The sequence below is a fragment of the Petaurus breviceps genome, unplaced genomic scaffold (assembly GCF_028583685.1).
Source record: "Petaurus breviceps papuanus isolate PSGF00001 unplaced genomic scaffold, PetGlider_PUasm1.0 118, whole genome shotgun sequence".
In the NCBI taxonomy this organism is placed as follows: domain Eukaryota; kingdom Metazoa; phylum Chordata; class Mammalia; order Diprotodontia; family Petauridae; genus Petaurus; species Petaurus breviceps.
The window spans coordinates 27,005,625-27,024,754 of record NW_027185616.1 but is presented as its reverse complement, the minus strand read 5'-3'; the positions used below and the strand labels follow the sequence as shown (position 1 = coordinate 27,024,754).

Here is a 19,130-nt window from a genome sequence, read left to right as displayed (position 1 = left end):
CATTAATTGTATATTTCTATAGTTAGTTACTATCAATATAGAATAAATATGTAAAACTACATAAATGTTATATATAATACATATTTAAATGTCATGTATTATACTATATATCATATTTGTATAATATATGATATATTATATATCATATAATACATACTATGATATATTATATATCATATAATATATACTATCATCTAATACAAATATAAATCTTATATACACACATTTATTTAGAATTCATATATTTATTATAAATTAATAATACAATTCCACCCTAGTTGGTGCTGCTTTGCATTTTTTTGGCCTCTCAGTCAGAGGCAAGAGGGTGCAACTGATAGAAAGTCAGTCTTAAAGCCAGAAAGATCTGGGTTCAAGTTCTACCTCTGACACATACAGCTGGTGTGACCCTGGGCAAGTCACTTAACCTCTTGGTGTTCCAAGGAACTTTCTAATATAGACACAGTTATCGACGACCCAGAAAGGAAAGTTCCTATCATCAAAGTCCTTGACACTGTCAAATATAAGTCAAAAATGCATATGGTTTCATCAGTGGACATTTTTTTAAAAATACATATTACTATTTGCTTTTTCTTCATCAGATTTAGAACTGAATAGGAGCTTGGTTAGATATCACTGAGTTCACTCTTTCCCTATCTTCCATCCCCACCCCACCCTCATTTTTCAGAAAAGGAAAGAATGGTGTGTGAGACTTAAATAGATACAGGGACCATTAACCAATATGTCAGCATCCCTGTGGCCACATACTGACTTAGAAAAATCACATAGTAACATTATCTATGTGTTATTGTATTTTGTTTTGTAAAGTATTCCCCAATTACATTTTAATCTGTTTCCAGCTGCACATGTTTGAAATCTCTGCTTTATACTAATAAAAATACAAGTCCAGGCCAAAAAACATTTATGATAGTAGCTTATATTTACATAGTGCTTTAAGGCTTACAAAGTGTTTTACAAATATTATTTCATTTGATCAACCAGTTGATGTATATTTCTTTTATGCCTATATCACATTCTCAATAGTTTCCCACTATGAATGGTACCTTCCTAGTTTAAATCATGTGATCCTATAAGCATAGCACAATATGCACAGATGACTAACTTCCTACATTCTTGGCAAAGGAAATATTGGCAAGCAATTCATTTTCTTCCTTTTGCCATTTTCTGATTACATTTTTGGAACCTGCATCCCTACTTCTCATTTGCCTTTTAATTGTGCAAACACCAGCTGTTTGTCCCTGGGGTATTTTCCATCTTTTCTCAACAATAAGCAATCATCTATTATGTGCCTACTATGTGCCCAGCATCATGATAGGTGCTGGTGATAAAAATACACTACAGATTTTTTAAATCTTGAAGATTTTTCAAATAAGAAGAAGTGAAAGATTTCAGAATAACAGAAGTACAATGATGTTTTCTTCTGGGGTTTAGATCCAATTTTTATACCTGCAATAAACATTCATAAAATGTAACAAGAGTCACTCATACAAAACAGTCACATACACACATAGTAAAAAAAGGAAGAGGAACTAGACACAAATAAAATGCAAGGGAAAGGGGCCACCACCCTTGTCACACAACAAAATAAAACATAAAAGTTTTTACTTTGGAGGTCTGGTTAAATCTGAGAATCAAGTAACAATATTTCAAATCAGTTGGCTAGTCAGAATGGATAACTAAAGGTGACTCAAAAAGATTCAGTTGTTCCCAAATTATGCACAGGATCTAGTTTAAATTCCTCAGTTTCATATCCAAGACCCTCCAAAATTTGAGTCCAATCTGTCTTTCTAGCCTTCCTTAAAATTCTCTGACTTCCCAAACCATCTTCAAGAGTCAAACTGGTTTACACACTGATGGGAGAAGAGTCTTCTTTCATTCACCTGTGCTTTTCTTCTTTTCGTTCTGGAAGGTCTCTCCTTTTCCTTTCTGTCTTTCTACATTTGACTTTATTTAGGAGTTAACTTCCTCCTTTAAGCCCTCACAGATTTCCCATGAAGGGCTCTTAACTTCATCTGAGCTTATCACATGACCTCCCATGACAATTACTGCATGTAACATTCATTGTGCAATTCCAGTATTCTTTAAATATTATTTGCTTTTAAAATATTTTTTTCGTATTTTTGTACTTTTCCCATCGTGTTTCTGTCTCTGTACTAGACTATAATCTCCATGAGGACTAGAACTCCTACAGCAAATCCTGTAGGTCAGTCAACACTTATTCTTTATATTCTTTCTGCCCACAATCACCACTTCTCACCTCTTATTGAGAACATTTTCAAAATAGTATTTCCTCTTTCTTCACACAAAGGTGATTTAATAGAAGGGAAAAGTGCCAATTACTGAGCAAAAGATAAACTGGGGACTACAGAACTACAGTCTATAACTTGGCAAAGTTCTGGGATCATAAAACCTTAAACTTAGAGCTCAAAAAGGTTCTCAGATATCATCTAGTACAACACTCTTATTTTAGAGATGAGGAAACTGGGAACCAAAGAGGTTAAGCAACTTGTCTAAGTCATAAAAGTCACTACAAAGATGGGATTTTTCTCCCTTTGACTTCAAAATCAGTGTTCTTTCATCTCTACCATGTCAGTGCCTATGACATAAACTGTGGGAATATTTTGTTGAAGAGTACTATGGATCATAGATTTAAGAAATGTTTAAGAAAAAATGAACATGGATAACCCAGGTTTCTCTTTAAAAGTTTAGCACCAAAGCAGGAAGAAGAAATTGTTATCTGGACTGTATCTATGTGTCCTATACAGAAAGGGGGTTCAATAATATATAAATAAACATTTACATAACATTTTAGAGGCAATTGGTGGACAAATGCATAGAGCAGTAAATCTGGAGTCAGGAAAATGTAAAATTAAATCAGACTTCAGACATTTGTAATTGTGTGACCCTGAATAAGTCACTCAAACTGTTTGCCTCAGTCTCCTCAACTGTAAAGTGGGGATAATAATAGCTTCTGCCTTGCAGGGCTATTGTGAGGATCAAATGAGATAATACTTGTAAAAATTGCTTAATTTAATGTCTAGGTCATAGACATTATGTAATACAAATGCTAATTCCATCCCTCCCTTTAAGGTTTGAAAAATACTTTAAATGCATTACCTTATTTCATTCTCAAAATAAATCTGTGAGGAAGGTACTAGAGACATAATTTTCTCCAATTTTCAGTCATTGAAACTGAGGCTCAGAAGGGTTAAATGACTTAAAAGCAAAAACTTTGTTTTTGAGTGTTGACTACAATGGCATATTCTTTCCCCTCACATAGACATTAGATTGCTCAGACTAAAACAAGAATTTCCTTTAAGAATATATCCAAAAGACAGATACAAGTTACATCCAAATGGGAAGAAAGCTCACAAATCATGGCTGGAGAAGTGAATAAAGGAATGGCATCAATTGGTTCCATCATAGTCCCAAAGGCATATAAATTGTGTTTTATGACACATTTGTTTATCTTGCCTTGCAGGGTTTACCATGACTCTAAACAAATAGGCCACCATAAAAAAACAAATAGTTAAAGCTAATAGCTCAACATCTCAGAGAGAATTTAGGAGAGAATTGCTATGTAGAATTAGACAAGATCCTTCAAACTAAATGAACACAGATAAGCCACTTCAATGCAGAAGTGAAAAAGAGGGAAAGCTATATTAGGAAATGTGATTGAAGCTCATGAAATAATAGAAGCTAAAGTTTGTAGACTACAGAGTTCAGAAGTCTCATGTGTGCACATCATGAATACTTTCAATTCAATTCAACAAATATAAAGATTCATTTATTTTGAATGTAATGAGCTGGGGATAAAAAGACTCCTGCAATATTTGCCTTCCTTATCAAATCCTTTACAACCTAACCAGAAGGAGTAGTTGTGATACAAGGGTAGAGTTTAAGCCTAATGGAGAAACCTAACTAAACTGCTATAAGAAACCTGAGGAAGTAAAAAAAAGATTCGTGGAAAAGAGGGACCTCATAAGGTGGACCTCAAAGGAAGGGAACAACTTCAAAGTGGGTATGAAAGAGGGAGAGGATAAAAGAGATCATCATTGAAGAGGTCAATGATGGCACAAGAAAAGAAATAGACCATTCAACTTCCAGGAGCCAAAATGGTGGAGTAAGCAGTAAGTCTCTCTCACCCTCCCTTACTGATCTCAAAAAACCCAGAAGATACTGCCCTAGGAAAAATCCTGGAAGAGCAGAGCCAGGAGAAAGATGGAGTGCAGCAGTCTTTTAGCCCAGGAGGCCTGGGGGATTAATAGGAAAACTCCCTGTGGTGGAAAGGAAGCAGTACATGATGGGAGGTGTCCCAGCAAGCCAGTGACAAGCCCCACCTAAGCAACCAGTGGGAGATCCTGAGCACAAAGGTGGCATAGCAGGCCAGAGGAACCAGCAGACTCCAGCTCAGAAAACCACCACTTGTGCATCCTCCAGCAGCTGAACCTGTCTGTGCTTCAGCACAGCCCCGGGTGAGCAGGTATCCTCCACTAGCCAGACTCCCAACCCTACCCCCATAGGCTTCAGTATAGCCCCAGGGAAACACAGAAAAATCACACCTGTCTTCAGTCACACACTAGCCACCACCAGCTCCAGCTCAGCACTAGGTAAACTACCAGATCCCTCCAGCCTCCAACTGCCAGCACCTAAGGCCCCAGTACACAAAGTCAGTGACCACCATGGCCCCCAGCAAAGGAAGATTGGGACAGTGTCCCCTGTGCCTCAGAAGCAGAGATTGGCTTTAAAATCCAAGAAAAAGGCAAAAAGCAGCAGAAAAACCCCACTAATCATAGAGAATTATTATGGTGACAAGGAAGATCAAAACACAAATTCAGAAGAGGACGACGTTATCAATACACACACATATGTAACCTCAAAGAGGAATATGAACTGATCTCAAGCCCAAAAAGCCTTGGAAGAGCTCAAGAAGTATTTTAAAAGTCACGTAAGAGAGGCAGAAGAAAAACTGGGAAAAGAAAGGAGAGGTATGCAATAAAGAGTCAACAGCTTGGAAAAGGAAGGACAAATATTGACTGTAGAAAACAAGTCCTTAAAAAAATACAATTGAACAAATGGAAAAAAAAACACACTGAAGAAAACAACTCCTTAAAAAATAGAACTGATCAAATGGAAAAGGAAGTACAAAAGCTAACTGAAGAGAACAATTTGTTAAAAATTAGAATTTGGCAAGTGGAAGCTAATGCCTCTATGAGACATCAAGAATCAGTCAAATAAAATCAAAACAATGAAAAATAGAATAAAACATGAAGTACCTCATTGGTAAAACAATTGACCTGGAAAATAGATACAGGAAAGATAATTTAGGAATTATTAGTCTACCTGAAAGTTATGATAAAAAAATAAAGAGGCTGTATCTTTCAAGAAATCAACAAGAAAAAGTGTCCTGAGGGCCTAGAACCAGAGGACAAATTAGTTATCAAAAAAAATACACCAATTAACTTCTGAAAGAGATCCCAAATTGAAAATTCCAAGAAATATTGTAGCTAAATTCCAGAATTATCAGGGCAAGGAGAAAATACTGCAAGAAGCCAGAAAGAAACAATAGAAATATGGAACCACAGTCAGGTTTATGCAGGACCTTGCAGCTTCTACATTAAAAGACAAGAGGGTTTGGAATATGATATTCCATAAGGTAAAAGACCTTGGATTACAACCAAGGATCAACTACCGAGTACAAACTGAGCATAATCTTTCAGGGGAGGAGATGGATATTCAATGGAATAAAGGACTTCTAAACCTTCCTCATGAAAAGACCAAAGCTCAACAGAAAATCTGATCTTCAAATACAAGATTCAAAAGAGACATAAAAAGGTAAACATGAAAAATGTTATTCAATAAGGGCAAACTGTATCCCTATATGGGAAGATGATACTTGTAAGTCTTGAGAACTGTATCTTTATCACAACATTTAGAAGGGTTATACATAGACAGAGGGTATGAGTGTAAGTTGACTTTGATGTGATGATAAAAAATCTAATTAAATCTAGAAAAGGGGTTGTACTTGGAGAAGAGTAAAGAAGGAGGCAGAAAAGGGTAAATTACATCACATGAAGAGGTGCAGAAACCTACAGTAGAAGAAAAGAAAGGAGGGAGATGAGCAGTTTTTGAACTTTCTTCCCATAGTATTTGGCTCAAAGATGGAATAACATACTCATGTATAGAAAACTAATTTACCCTGTAGGAAGTAGGAGGGGAAAGAGGAAAGTGGAAAGAAAGAGGGAGGGCAGATTAAGGGAGGCAGTGGTCAAAAGCAAAACTCTAGGGGGGAGGGAAAGGGAAGAAGGAGAGAGAAAAGCATAAACTGGGGAGAAATAGGGATGGAGAGAAAGACACAGATTGCAATCATAACTGTGAATATGAATGGAATGAACTGTCCTAAAAATGGAAATGGATAGCAGAGTAAATTAAAAACCATAATCCTACAATATGTTGTTTACAAGAAACACATTTGAAGTAGAGGGATACACATAGAGTAAAGGTAAAAGGCTGAAATAGAATATGATATGCTTCATCTGAAGGAAAAAAAAACAACAGTGGTAACAATCCTGACCTCAGACAAAGCAAAAGCAAAAAATAGATCTAATTAAAATAGATAAGGAAGGAAACTACATCCTATTAAAAGGTAACATAGACAATGAAGTAATGTCATTACTAAACATATATGCATCAAGTGCTATAGCATCCAAATTCTTAGAGGAGAAGTTAAAGGAGTTACAGGAAGAAATAGATAGAAAAACTATACTAGTGGGGGACCTCAACCTCACTCTCTGAGAAATAGAATTAATCTAACCAGAAAATAAAAAAGGAGGTTAAGGTGGTGAATGGAATTTTAAAGAAGTTAGATATGTTAGACCTCTGGAGAAAATTGAAAGGGAATAAAAAGGAATATAACTTTTCTTGGTGGTACAAAGCACCTAAACAAAAATTTATCATGCATTAGGGCATAAAAACCTCACAATCCAATGCAAAAAGGCAGAAATATCAAACACATCCTTTTCAGATCATGATGTAAAAAAATGAAATAAAGAGGATAGATAGACTAAAAATTAATTGGAATCTAAATAATCTAAGCCTGAAGAAAAAATGGGTCAAACAATAAATCATAGAAACAATCAATAACTGCATACAAGAGAATGATAACAATGAGACAACATATCAAAACTTATGGGATGCAGCCAAGGCAGTAATTATGAGAAACTTTATATCTCTAAATGCTTATGTCAATAAAATAGAAAAAGAACTGATGACTTGGGCATGCAAATAAAAAAAAGGTTGAAAAAAAAACAAATTTAAAATCCCCAATTTAAATACCAATTAGAAACTCTGCAAACTAAGGGAGAGATTAATTAAAATTATAATTAAGAAAATTATTGAACTAATAAATAAAACTAAGATGTGGTTTTATGAAGAGAAAAAACAATAAAATAGACAAACATTTGGTTAATTTCATTAAAAGAAAGAAGAAAATCAAACCACTTGTATCAAAAATGAAAAGAATGAATTGACTACCAATGAAGAGGAAATTAAAGCAATAATTTGGAACAATTTTGCCCAACTGTATGCTAATAAATTTGGCAATCTTAATGAAATGGACAAATATTTGGAAAAACATAAATTGCCCAGATTAAGAGAAGAGGAAATAAAATACTTAACCTCATTTCAGAAAAAGAATTTGAACAAGCCATCAATGAACATCCTAAGAAAAAATTCCAGGGTCAGATGGATTTACAAGTGAATTCTACCAAATGGTTAAAGAAAAATTAATTCTAATAGTATATAAACTATTTGGAAATAGGTAAAGAAGGAATCTTACTAAATTCTTTTTGTGATACAAATATGGTGTTGATATGTAAATCAGAAAGAACCAAAATAGAGAAAGAAAATTATAGTCCAATTTCCTTAATGAACATAAATGCAAAAATTTTAAATAAAATATTAGCAAAGACAGTAAAGCAACTTATCATGAGGATAATAAACTATGACCAGGTAGAATTTATGCCAGGAATGCAAGACTGGTTCAATATTAGAAAAACTATCAGCATACTTGATACCATATCAACAACAAAACTAACAGTAATTATGTGATTATTTCAATAGATGGAGAAAAAGCTTCTGACAAAATACAACACCCATTCCTATTAAAAACACTAGAGAGCAGAGGAATAAATGAGGTCTTCCTAAAAATGATAGATAATACCTACCTAAAACAATCAGCAAGCATTATGTGTAATGGGGATGAGCTAGAAGCATTTCAGTAAGACCAGGGGTGAAAAAGGCTCTCCATTATTACCACTGTTGTTCAATATTGTACTAGAAATATTAGCTTTCACATTAAGGAAAGAAAAGGAAACTGAAGGGATTAGAATAGGAAAAGAAGAAACAAAGCTATCACACTTTGCAGAAGATATGAGGATGCAAAAGACATACTAGAGAATCAAGTAAAAAAAAAACTACTTGAAATAATAAACAACTCCAGTAAAGCTGAAGGATATAAAATAAATCCACATAAACCATCAGCATTTCTATATATTACTAACAAAGCCCACAGCAAGCTATAGAAAGAGAAATTCCATTTAAAGTTGCCGTAAACATAATAAAATATTTGGGAGTCTACTTGCCAAGACAAACCCAGAAACAATATGGGTACAATTACAAAATACTTGTCACACAAATAAAGTCAGATCTAAATAACTGGAAAAACATTAGTTGCTCATGGGCAGGCTGAGCTAATATAATAAAATGGACAATTCTCCCTAAATTCATTTACTTATTCAGTGCTGTACCAATCAAACTATCAAAATATTATTTTATAGAGCTAGAAAAACAAATGACAAAATTCATCTTGAGGAACAAAAGGTCCAGAATATCAAGGGAATTCATGAAAAGAAAGGCAAGGGATGGTGGCCTAGCTGTACCAGATCTTAAATTGTATTATAAAGTAACAATCATCAAAATTATTTGCTATTGGCCAAGAAATAGAATAGTGGATCAGTGGAATATGTTAGGTACATAAGACACAATAGTCAATGAGTACAGTAATCTACTTTTGATAAACCCAAAGATTCCAGCTTCTGGGATAAGAACTCACTATTGAACAAAAACTCCTGGGAAAATTAGAAAATAATATGGTAGAAACTAAGCATAGACCAATATTTTACCCTTTATACCAAAATAAAGTCAAAATGGGTACACAGTTTAGGTATAAATGTTGATACTATAAGCAAACTAGGAGAGCAAGGAATAGTTTACCTATAAGATTTATGGAGAGCATAGGAATTTATAAGACAAGAGATAAGAGAACATAATGAAATGCAAAATGGATAATTTTGATTATATTAAATTGAAAAGATTTTGGACAAAGTTAATGCAACCAAGATTAGAAGGTAAGCAGAAAACTGGTTTCTAGCTGAGTCTTACCTCTCCCAGGTCTTCAGTGCACATCTGGTCACGTCCTTCATGTTCACATAAAGGAGAAGTCGAGCTAGTGGAAATGGAGAAAGGCACAGCTTTATTGGCAAGACAGGGGTGTTGCTACATCTCTCCCTACATCCCTCTCTAGCCTCCTCATGCTTCAGCCCTTAAATCCCCAAAACTGCACTTGCAGAGTTCGTGGACAGCTCGTGAGGGAAGGTAGGGGGCCAATCAGAGAACAGGTAGACTGTGTCCAGAATAGTTTGCATACTCCTGCGCACTTATCCTTTGCCCCCGAGATAAACATCAGGGCAACAGGGTATTTGTGTGACAGCACACAATTTGGGCCTCAGCACTTCCTAGAGGTCAAGGCTCCCTGATCTCAGATAAGATAAGCATATACCATGGAGTGCCCTGTTACCAGACCTGAACTCAGAGAGACTGTCTGAGACTTTTGGGGGGCCGCAGACCCCAACAACCAGGAAAAAATTTTTACAACTAGTGTCTGATAAAAGTCTCATTTCTAAAATATATAGGGAATTGAGTCAAATTTATAAGAATATAAATCATTTTCCAATTGATAAATGGTGAAAGGATATGAACAGGCAGTTTTCAGAGGAAGAAATTAAAGCTATCTATATGAAAAAAATGCTCTAAATAGCTATTGATTAAAGAAATGTTAATTGAAACAACTCTGAGGTACCATATCACACCTATCAGATTGACCAACATGACAAAACAAGAAAATGATAAATGCAGGAGAAGATGTGGGAAAATTGGAACACTAATGCATTGTTGGTGGAGTTATGAACTGATCCAACCATTCTGGAGAGCAATTTGGAACCATGACCAAAGGGCTATAGAACTATGGCTATCCTTTGATCTATTAGTAAGTCTGTATCCCAGAGATCCAAAAAAACAGGTAAAGGACCAACATGCACAAAAAAATATTCACAGCAGCTCTTTTTATGGTGGCAAGAATTGGAAACTGAGGGGATGCCCATCAAATGGAAAATGACTGATATTACATAAGAAATGATGAGCAAACAGACTTCAGAAAAACCTGGAAAGATTTGCATGAATTGGTGCTGAGTGAAGTGAGGAGAACCAGGAGAACATTGTACAGAGCAACAGAAACATTTTGTGGACTAACATTGATAAATTTATCTCTGCTTAACATTGCAAGGATCTAAGACAACTCCAAGAGATTAATGATGCTATCTACATCCAGAAAAAGAACTATGGAGTCTGACTGCAGATTGAAGCATACTATTTGCTCTCTCTTTTTTTGTTTGTTTATTTCTTCTTTCTTTCTCATTCTTCCCATTGGTTCTAATTCTTCTTTACAACATGACTAATGCAAAAAATGTTTAATATGAAGGTATATATAGAGTCTATATCAGATTTTATGCTGCCTTGAAGTGGGGGTGGGAAGAAGAGGGGGAGAAAATTTGTAATTCAAAATCTTATGGAAATTAATGTTGAAAACTAAAAATTAATGAATCAATTTAAAAGAGAGAGTGTACAAGCCCAATGAGACCAAGGGAGCAGTACTTCCCTGTGTGAGGAACATCTCAGGAACATCTGTTGGAAGTTGCCCCTCTACTTAGGTTTCCCCCATTAGGACCCCATTTCTGTATATGCTCACTCACCCCATTAATAGTGTGTATTTTTATGGTAGATGTTCCCAAAGTTTATTGAGGAGGGGAATGCTGTACATTGAACAAGAACTGGCTTCAGTTAGTTAATTACAATAATTTTATTGAAGAATTTAATTTGACATCTATTAAGTGATGCATTGTTCCCTAGGATTGAAAGATGAATAAATCCTAACCTGGTTTAACCAATTTCAGTGAAGTCATCAATTGGTTAAAGAAAAATCTGGAAAATTGACTGTTTTATGTATTACTGGTTATCAGTACAGATAAAATTTGGTATTTTCTGTCTTGTTTTATAAGTTTGTATTTTTAGGATAAATTTAGGTTGTTAATTTTTTTTTAAGTTGTTTTATTTACTTTAGCTCTATGAACGAAAAGATTTGTCTTTATGATTGAGTTTTCGATGAATGCTTGCTTTTTAAATTAAAAAAAATCATGTTTGCATACCCTTAAAAAAAGAAAAGAAATAGAAATAAAAGAGGGTAGAAGAAAAAGGGGACATAGTTCCATTTTGGCTAGAGCATAAAGAATGTAAAAAGAACTATGAGTAAAGTCAGAATGAGTAGGTTGAATATGGACTATAGAGGGACCTGCTTGTGCCATGAATCTATGCATCATTTGGTAAATAGTAATTCATATTTAGGAAGTTCTTTAAAGTTTGCAAACAATTTTTTCATTGTACTTTGCAAACTTTAAAGCACTAGATAAACATTATTATAATTGTATTATGTAATATAAATATTATATGCATTTTAATTGAGGAAGAAACTAAAGCTATGAGAGCTTTCAGTAATTTACACTGATTATAACTAATAATAATTTAAAGTGGGATTTGAACTCAAACCTTCTGGGTCTAAATCTAATATTCTATATGATATGCCACAGTGTCTCTCATATAATAAAAACTTTCAATAAACATACATGGGCTGTTAAATGCTAACAACTGTCTCTCCAAAAAACAAAACAAAAAACAAAAACACACAACATACTTTTTAAGTTTTATCTCCATTTTCTACATATCTTCTATCACTTTCTCAAATCTAGGAAATCAGCAAAGCAACAAAACAAGCCTTTATATGTAGTGTTTGCCAATTTCTGAAGCATACACACCCATGCTAAAAAGCTAATTGACTGGAATGAACTGGTATGAAAAAGGTCCAGAATATCCCTTGTTATTAAACTATTTAAGGTTTGTGAAGTACTTTCTATACATTATTTAACAGAATCCCCAACTCTATGACACAGAGTGAGGTAGGTCACATAGTAAGTGAAAAAGGTGGGACATAAACCCAAGTCTCTTCTATCTCCAAGTACAGTATTATTTTCTCTCTTCCAAGCTGTCTCTCCGAGGTTGGCAATGGAAAGGCATTTGGAGTGTTTGAGTAAGAGTGACATGATTATATCAATGTAAGATTACTCAGGAATTCTGATAGAGGAGATATCTGACCAGAGGATAATGTGGAGTCAGGAAGAACAGTGAGGAGGCAATTAAAATAATCTTAGTAAGGAGAGATCAAGATCTGAATAGGATGGTTGTTGTGGAAGTTGAAATAGGCACATTGCAGAGGCCGACACAATAGCACTGGGAAATTAACTACATGTAGAGATTGAAAGAGAAAGGAATTATAAATGACTCCAGATTGAACGAGTTTGCCAGTGGTACCATTAAGAAAAATAGAGCCATTTCTGTCCCTGCTTGAGGTTTTTCAAATGAAGAAACATGATAGATTTAAGTTAGGTATGAAATTTCTGTTTGGAGTTTTTAAAGAATCAGAATTCTATTTTCTTCACATCAAAATTCCTCAAAGGTAAAAGAAATATGAGAAGCAAAAAAGAAACTAAATTCATGTCAAACATATTGAAAATGAGAAAGTAGTTTCCGTCCTGGTCAAGTGAAGCAAATTTAGTTGAGGTGACCCCAATGCAGTGAACTCAGCAAGTCAGGGTACCCAAAGAAACCAAAACCATAGGAGCATGATGTATGGCCTGGAGCCTAGGCAAGCAAAAGGGCTATATTAGGGGTTAAATCAGATAGCTGAGAGGGATTCTGTGGAATTTGAGGGGTACATATAATTAACACATAAACACACAACCAACTAAGAAAATACCAGGATAGGCCAATAGAACCCTGAGTAATCCATGATTTAGCAAGTGCCAAAGGAGAATCCATGGGACAGAAAGTCCATGCCTCATGTTGAAAGTAAGAACTGAGCTCAATGTCATATTATTAAAAGTTTTTCTTGGCTCCCTGGAGATGAAATCTTACCAATCTAACTTCACAGGAAACTTGTTTCTTGTTTGGGAGTAAGCATAAATGACGGAGTAATAGAATGTTGGACTAAGGAGAGATTTTAGAAATCATTCCTGTTGAATCATTTGAATCCTCAAAAAGTCATATTGTGATGTTAGCAAATTCAATTCAACAAGCTCATGTAAATGTCTTTGAGTCTTTTTGCAATTCAGTTAAATTTTCTTTATGAATTTTAAGGCTCTACCATGTGGTGCATACATGGCTTAACTGATTCATTTTTATGCTTCCATTGAACATGGCCTTTGTTTTTCTCTAATGACAATGAGAAATCTTATTTTTTCTTTGTCTTCTAGATGATTTTGCTCCTTACCATTGACTCTGCAATCTCATCTATGAGTCCGTGCTTGGGAGCACACACATGCAGGTATTCACACCATCCTAAAAGCCAGCTGTCCCCAGGAGCTCACGTGACCCTTCTCATTGACCAAGATGGTGTGTTGGGAAGCATAGCACTCTTACGGGAAGGGCCTGCCTAATGTGCCAACCATCCCCAGTTTATAGTCATCTCAACTATTCCCAGTATTTACCCATCCCCCACGGCAAGCAGACTCTCGTTCCCTGTGGGAATGCTCTGTATCCACTATATGAGCCAGAGATTGCAGTATGATCCAGGGCACAAGCATGCAGCTTAATGTGTACATACTACGCCAGAGCATGCACGGGGTGGTGAAGAATTGAGGAGTGAGCACTTTAAGGATTAGCAGTACCTGGGGTTCATTCATAAGGATTTTGTCTTGTCAGATGATGTTCCTGTTTTGTCTTGAGATTTTAGTCATAATTGCTTTGTATCTAGTGCCTAATTATTCTTGGAGGAGTTCATTAAATCTCTAGAAAGTATCCTGTTCACACTGCTAATTGATTTTTCAACACTAATTTAGGATCTAATGTTCTGATAGTTGGAGACAATACATCCAGAGAAATGGTGGACAGGTAGGGGTATTTTGTTATGAAAAGGCACAAGCATGCTCAGGGAAGCCACCAAAGAATAGACTGGTATACCCTTTTCAAGAACAAGGACAACATTAACCTGATTATGCTCTCAGATTTGGAAAGTGGAAGACAGGTCAAAGAGATTACACACATGACTAATGAGAAGACAGCAGGACAGTAAGTCAAGTATGACTGGAGGAAGGCTTAGATCTAGTAGATGATGTGAATCAACCATTAATCAAGAGAACTAGGGGTAGGGGGAGAGGATTTCTGGGAATGAAATGGTAAGTTCAGTAGACTACAGTTTCTAGTCTGAGCATCTGGAGAACAGGTAAGTAGGAGGCCAGAAAATGAAGAGAAGAAAGGAATATCATTGACACCAAGGAAAGACAAGCATTGATGAAGGTCTAAATGGAGATGTGGCAATGGAGCTAGTAGGTAGAGGACAGAAGCAAGACATATGTCAGGGAAAAAAATAATTATACTTAACAAATAACTATACATGTGCTGAAGGGAATGAGACAAAATAAAAAGTAAAATAGGGTGACTCACCACAAGGAGCTTAATCTGTAAACTCTCTTTAAGAGTAAATTTGGTTGCAGTTCTACAAATATTCCAAAGGTTATAATGACATCGTCTAAGACCAATAAGGAAAGTAAGCAAAAGAAAGTAGGATGTGAAGGGAAATTTCATGCTAAGTAATGGAAATTACACAATGCTTTTTAAGAGAAAGTGAATTTCTCTTAAAATTAATTTTAATTAGAAGAAGCCAGCCAATTCAATTCACTGAGACAAAGGCTCAGTGGTCTCCCAGTTCAGCCAGTCTGAAACTATCCTCAACATCAACATGACCTCCTGGAGCTTGCTGCCCTGGTGCTGCTCTGCTCCCTGGGCTGTGACCTGACTCTGGGCCTCCAGGAAGACTTCTCACTTCTGAACCAAATGAGCACATCTTCCCTGGTGCTACGCCTGAAGGACAGGACCAATTTCAACGTCCCAAACAAAGCTGTGGAAGGCAGCCAATTCCAGGGGGAAGTCATTGTTTCTAGTCTGAGCTCCAGCAGATCTTCACCCTCTTCAGCCAGAATACTGCTCCTGCTTCCTGCAATCAGACCCAGATCATGCAACTGCTCAGGGGACTAAATCAGCAGCTGGAAGAAGTAGAGAGGTGCCTTGGGCAGGAAGTGGAAGCCCAGGCAGGCCCTAAAGAGCTACTTCAGAGCGATAAGCCAGTACCTGCAGGAAAAAGAGTACAGCCTCTATGCCTGGGAGATCCTACAAGTAGAAGATCTTCGAATCCCATCACCATTACAGAGATCTGAATTCTAGTGATGCTTTTATCACTAATTAGCTGGCTTTTAAGGAAATTCACCTGGCCTCTCTTTGCTTCAGTTTTCTCAACTTCAGACTAAAGGGATAAGATTTGGTAAAGGCCAAGGTCTCTTCTGCCTAGACAGTTTTTAGATATTTGAATCTAGTAAATTTACTTTACAAAGATGTTTGCTTCATTGAAGTTATTACACACATCCATTTATCTTCTCTCTGGATCCCACAATATCACGTAGAACTTTCCTCTGCAAATAGGGGGGTGTCTTGCTTATAGTTTTCTCCCAAGCCTATCAAAGACAATAACAGAACTTTGTAACCAATGTAACTTTGATTTACTCTCAAGTGATTACATTTTTTGAATCATCACCTGGGCTCTTCACTTGCCTCATAATGGAGCCAAGTTAACTTTCTGTAACAGCTTCTGTCACTTCTTTTGGTTTTACACATTAAGAAAAGTGATAAATCAAAATCCCTAAATCCTAGCAGCTGGGATTACAGATGTGGGGCCACTATGCCTGGACAACTCATTTTACAGATGAAAAGTCTGAGGCTTAGAGAGGCCTTTGGTAGCAATAGCAGTAAATATGATTAACACAGAGGCGCATAAACTAATTCAAGTGAAGTTAACAGAACAATGAAAAAAATTATAGATCAAATGACTTATGATGTAAATGGAAAGAACAAAAAATCACCTCCAACAAAATCATGAAACTTGAATGCTACAAAATTAAAATAACCAAATTTGGTTTGAAAGCTCATTGAATTTGGCTTAAGGAGGGAATAACATACACACTCAATTGGGTGGCATTCTGCAATACTACAGAAAAATAGGGCTAAAAGGGATAAGATGGAGACGATGGAGGGGAGGGCAGACTGGGGGAGAGGGTAGTTAGAAGCACACACTTTTGAAAAGGGACAGGGCCAAAGGAGAAAACAGAATAAGTGGGGGGAGGGATAGGATGCAGGGAAACATAGTGAGTCTTTCACAATATAACTACTAGGGAAACTACATGTACAACTACACATGTACAACATGTATTGAATTGCTTGCCTTCCCAATGGGGGTGGGTGAGGAGGGAAGAAGCGAAAGAATCTGGAAATCAAAGTTCTAAAAACAAATGTTTAAAATATTGTTTTTTATATGCAACTGGGAAATAAGATATACAGGCACCAGGATATAGAAATTCATCTTGCTTTACTAGAAAGTTGGGGGAAATGGGGGAGGAAATTGGTAACTCAAAATTTTGTGGAAATGAACATTGGCAGCTAAAAATAAACTAATAAATTTTTAAAATAAACTAAAAAAAAACCCAAAAATGTTATTTCAATCTGAGGAACAACCCTGGATTCTGGGGGGATTTCTGTGAGCTCAAATTTGCCAAGCTGGTTGTTATCCTTTTTCATTGCTCTCTCGCCTTCATAAACTTGAATAAGCACACCAGGCTGGTTTTCTGAATAGATTAAAAGTCTGTGTCTGCTTGGTGAGGATGGTAGTATTACATTTGATCAGAATGGTCATAACTCCACTAGTAGTTTCAATTCCAAGGGAAAGAGGAGTGACATCTAACAGCAGCAAGTCCTGCACATTCTGAGATTTCTCTCCAGATAAATAGGCAGCCTGGACAACTCTACCATAAGCAACAGCCTCATCAGAATTGATATTCTTGTTGAGCTCCTTGCAATTGAAGAGGTCTTGCAAAAGCTTCTGGATTTGGGGGATTCGAGTGGAGCCGCCTACCAGGATGATGTCATGAATCTGTGACTTATCTAGCTTGGCACCTCTTAAGGCCTTTTCCATAGGATCCAGTGTACCACAGAAGAGATCAGCATTCATCTCTTCAAAATGGGCTTGGGTAATTGATATATAGAAGTCAATACCTTCATAGAGGGAGACAATCTCAATTCTGACCTTGGTACTGTAAGAGATGATATGCTTTGCATGTTCACAAATGGTGGGAAGATGGCAAACAGCCCTCTTGTTCTCACTGATGTCCTTCTTGTGCTTTTGCTTGAACTGGGCAATGAAATCATTGACCATTCAATTGTCAAAGTCCTCCCCACCCAAGTGGGTATCCCTAGCTGCAGACTTGACCTCAGAGATGCCATGGTCAATGGTAAGACTGGAGATATCAAAAGAACTACTTCCAAGGTCAAAGATCAACACATTTCTCTCAGCACCAACCTTTTTGTCCAAGCCATAAGCAACAGCAGCAGCAGTTGGCTAATTGATGATTGAGAGCACATTGAGACCAGTGATAATTCCAGCATCTTTGGTGATCTGACATTGGGAATTATTGAAATAGGCTGGTACTGTGACCACAGCATTTGTGACAGTATTCCAAAGGTAAGCTTCAACAATTTCTTTCATCTTGGTCAAGACCATAGAAGATACTTCTGGATAGAAACTTTTGGTCTCCCCTTTGTACTCTCTTGGACCTTAGGCCTGACTGTATCATTCACCTCCATAAAAGGTCAATGCTTCAAGTCTGACTGTACAACTGCATCATCAAATCTGTGACCAATCAGGTATTTGGCATCAAAACCTGTGTTGGCGGAGGTCATTGAAACTTGACTCTTTGTAGCGTCACTGATTAAACATTCTGTGTTGGTGAAGGTGATATAGCTTGGGGTGGTCCTGTTTCTTTGGTCATTAACAATGATCTCCACTTTCCAATATTGGAAGACTCCCACACAGGAGTAAGTGGTGCCATGATTAATGCCGACTGCAGGTCTCTTAGACATGATTGTTGGAGAGTCAGGGGTTATAGCTGACCACTGTGGAGAGAGAAGGGCTACTGCTGCACTGAGTAGCCATAGATTGGATTTAAGTGAGGCAGAGCTGCACAAAGTCATCAGCCTCACTCTCTCTTCCACAATTATCACAGTCCAGTGGCAACACAGAGTCAAGACGATTGATGATGGCTCAGATGCAATGGATGACCTTGGTGTCTTCAATGTCTAACCAAGCTCTAAGCACTCCATAGTGACTGCTTCAGCTATCTTCATGGTTGTTAGAAAAAATTGTTCTCATCCACTTATTCCACCAGAGGAAGTCTTCCCGTGGTTGGGACAGACACTCTCAAACTCACCAATGGGTTTGAGACCACTCGGCTACCCTCAACCTGCTTTAGCTCATCTGCCAAAACTGTGTAGTGGGGTGTAGCCACTGTGCATGATACAGCTTCTTGGAGTTAGTTGGATCAGGTGGATACCAATGATGTAAAACAGTCCTGAAAGGGGCTCTGCAGCGCTCACACCAGAGGTGTTAGTCTTCTCTGAACACACCCTACACCCCACATGTCTGAGTAATATCCAGTCTGTATTATTCAATATTCAGTTAGAGATGTATGAAGGGCTTTAAAAGACAGAGGAACACATGCATCCCAACATGATCATGGGAAAGATTGAAGACAAAAGGAGAAGACATGATAGCAGAGGATGAGATAGAT

The 19,130-nt window shown here is 36.7% G+C and overlaps 1 long non-coding RNA gene across 1 annotated transcript in view; it reads right to left on the bottom strand.

Annotated features, from left to right (window-relative positions):
- Positions 1 to 918: 918 nt before the first annotated feature.
- LOC138160745 (uncharacterized) overlaps positions 919 to 19,130 on the bottom strand; it is a 58,772-nt gene continuing 40,560 nt past the window's right edge. The window contains exons 4-5 of the long non-coding RNA XR_011168205.1: positions 9,460 to 9,523; positions 919 to 1,464 (exon numbers count right to left, since the gene is read on the bottom strand). This is a non-coding gene — a long non-coding RNA (uncharacterized lncRNA). The remainder of the gene's footprint in view (positions 1,465 to 9,459; positions 9,524 to 19,130) is intronic.